We start from the raw sequence: 2,973 nt of genomic DNA on the forward strand, positions 1-2,973 counted from the left end.
TAGGAAAATAATAAACATCAAAGCAATATGGCATTCCTGGAGGGATTGCAGAGACTCCATGCCATCCTCAAGAACTTGAAGGATTCCATATCCTCATTCAACTCAACTTTTGGCCTGTGCAGAAGCAAGCAAAATCTTGTAACATGACAACAGATGCATAAATTTAATCAGCTGATGACTCTAATTGCAGCTGCTGTTCCTGATGTGGTTTTGTTACTTGAGCAAATTAACACATCCCCTGAGACCTGGTATGTAGCGTTTGGGCTGGAAAGTGTTCTTTTCTCCTCATCATTTGGTAAAAACACCAGAAGCAGATTGCTCTCAGCAAGTCTGCAACACACCCTCACTGCCATACCTCAGGAGCACCTCAGTTTCCCAGCCTTACATCTTAGAGTTGTCTGCAGGGTTGAGGTTGCCTTAACTTTCCATGAAATGTCACTGTAGCCTCAGAGGATAGTATGATACTGATTGAACCTGGTGATGGCAACTACTCTAGACATGTAGGAAGGCATTTGCCTGTCAATAAATCGGTAGGAAATAATTCCCACAAAAGTTTGGGAATTTAGCCCCTCAGTGAAATTTCTAGAGGTCTGGTAATTGGGGCATATGGCATTATCCCTTCTAAGTCCAAGGGTGAATTGCTGCATCTTGCCCATTCCATAACCACAAAAAAGGCTCAAAACCTAGTGAAACACTTCGGAGATAACATGGTCCTCAGCCAGTGTGACACTGTTCCAATTACTGAGTGACCTGAAAAGTGCTAATTTTGGAAAGTGGCAGTGGCAGATGGGCTGCTATTTGGAGCGTTGGGCAGGCTTAGGGCCCAGAGCCTTAGGATTTGGAAGCAAAACCTGCCTCTGTGAACACCTTACCATCCTTTTGAGAATCAGCCTTTGGCTTGCCAATCAATGGGGCTAACTAGAGTAAGCATATAACGAATGGCCCTCCAATTACTATCTGGCCTGAACAGCCCACTGTAACTGTAGTCTGACCCATCAAATCCTAAAGCTGGCAAGCACAGCAGCACACAGCAGCTCATGTGCAAGAATAATCATTCTTACCGAATGGTGTGGAGAGAAACATTTTGCAGCCCAGTCGTTACATACCAGGTATCAGGGGATGTGTTAATGTGACTGTTACCAGATGGAGGTGGGAACTACACTAGAGCTCAAGCAGGCCTTGAAGGCACAGCTAGGCTGCATGAAAAAGTAGACCAAATCCCATGGCCCCATCTTTGCTGCACCGGCTTTCTCTCTCAGTCCTCACCTATCACCTCATGGGACTGTCTCCAAGAGCAGTTGCCTGAGGAAGAAAACATGGCACCTGTTTTATGATGGGTTCTGCACTGTATGCAGGCACACTCTCTGGGACGTTCCTGGAGGACAGTGGTGAAGGGAAACACTGGGGCTTAGTGGGTAGAACGTGGACTTGATTGTGCCAAGAGGATAAATGTGAGTATATATTGAAAGGTGTCGCCATTGTTTTGGCTATATGGTCAGGGACATGGTAGCTACTTGACAAAGAGTTGGGGGAAGAAGAGATGTATGGTTAGCTATGTTAGGATGGGCAAAGAATGAGAAGATATTTGTGTGCCAAATATCTCATGGCTCATGCGACTACTTACTCATAGAGGGTTAGCTCAATAGGGAAGGATGTTAATAATCATATGGATAGTCTGATCCAGTTTTCATGAATCGCTCAAGGGATTGCGATCTTTTTCACTTTCATTGTGAAAAAAAGAGAAAGACAAAAGAACCTTTAGAATCTAACTTTAAATACTTAGCTGCCAGCGGAGAGAAAGAGAAGCAGTAACTTATTGACTGAAACATGTGGGCTGGTTTTGTTTTGTCGGAGAGTGAGGGACCTCCAGGAGCCCCAGAAAGTGTTCTCTGGTGCGGTAGGTTCTAGTCAGAATCCATTCCCTGTAACTTTCTGCACTACTTAGAGCATAGCCAGTGGGTAATCCAACCTCTTGTGTGTTCATCCTCTAGTGGCCACATTCTAATGCTTGAGACCCATCATTTTTGTTTTTCATTGGCATGCAGGTGGGTGGGTAAAGGGGGGGAGTGTTAAGGAACTTTCGAACAATTTTACTCTTACACATTGTGACAGTTGACTCCACTCAACATTTCCTTACGAGGCATCTCCAGTTTTGTGGAATTAATTCACGTTTTCTTATGTCAGCCCTTCCCACAAGACGCGCACGCGTCTGTCCCACTCGGCAGGGAGATGGGTGGTACCCCAGGGATCACTGTGGGGCGCACGAGAGGCCACGGCCCCTAGCTGGCTGGGCCCGGCGGCGCGTACCTGGCGCACCCTCACTTCTTGCCAGTAGCGCTCCCGCCCGCGGGGCGCAGGTGAGCGCGCCTCCTCCAGGTGGTGGGGCGCCGGCCGGAGGGTCCTGGGTGTCCCCGCGCGTCCGTTCCGCCGCACATCCCATCCACCCTCCCCCCCCCCCCCGGTGGAGCCCCGGGACAGCGTGTGGAAGCCAGTTCCTTCGATGCCCCGAGCCGGGCGACTCCCACCGTGAGCTCCAGGCCGACCCGCCCGCGGTCCCGCAGAGCCGAGGTGGCCTAGGCCAGCAGGTGGCCCTCGAGGATCTCCTCCCAGGGGGCGGGAGGCAGCCTCGGCGGCCACAGGGGATCGCGGCCCCGCCGCCCGCTGCTCTCCTTCCCGCCGAGCGGCGTCTGAGCGCGCGGCCCGGCGGCCGGGAGGCGGCGGGAGCGGCTGAGGGCGCGCGGCGCGGAGCGAGAAGCAGGCAGCGGACTGGGCCGCAGCCGGAGCGCGGAGGGAGGAGCGCCAGGAGGAAGGGGCTGAGCCGGGAGAGCCCCCGCCCCGGGAGGAAGGGGAGGAGGCCGGGTGTTTCCTGGCGCATTCCCGGCCCGCCCGAGTGAGTCACTCGGGCAGGAAACTCCCAGCGCCCGCCCGGGACCCCGAGCCGCCGCCGCGGACCCAGGTGAGGAACGTGGCTGC

General features: G+C 53.0%; 1 protein-coding gene across 1 annotated transcript in view; it reads left to right on the forward strand.

The window, feature by feature from the left end:
- The first annotated feature begins 2,828 nt into the window (after window positions 1-2,828).
- Window positions 2,829-2,973, forward strand: part of CYFIP1 (cytoplasmic FMR1 interacting protein 1) — a 72,458-nt gene continuing 72,313 nt past the window's right edge. The window contains exon 1 of the mRNA XM_012732715.1: window positions 2,829-2,956. The gene's annotated coding sequence lies outside the window, so the exon portion shown is untranslated. The remainder of the gene's footprint in view (window positions 2,957-2,973) is intronic.

The sequence above is a fragment of the Condylura cristata genome, unplaced genomic scaffold (genome assembly GCF_000260355.1).
Source record: "Condylura cristata isolate star-nosed mole 26May11 unplaced genomic scaffold, ConCri1.0 scaffold00035, whole genome shotgun sequence".
NCBI lineage: Eukaryota > Metazoa > Chordata > Mammalia > Eulipotyphla > Talpidae > Condylura > Condylura cristata.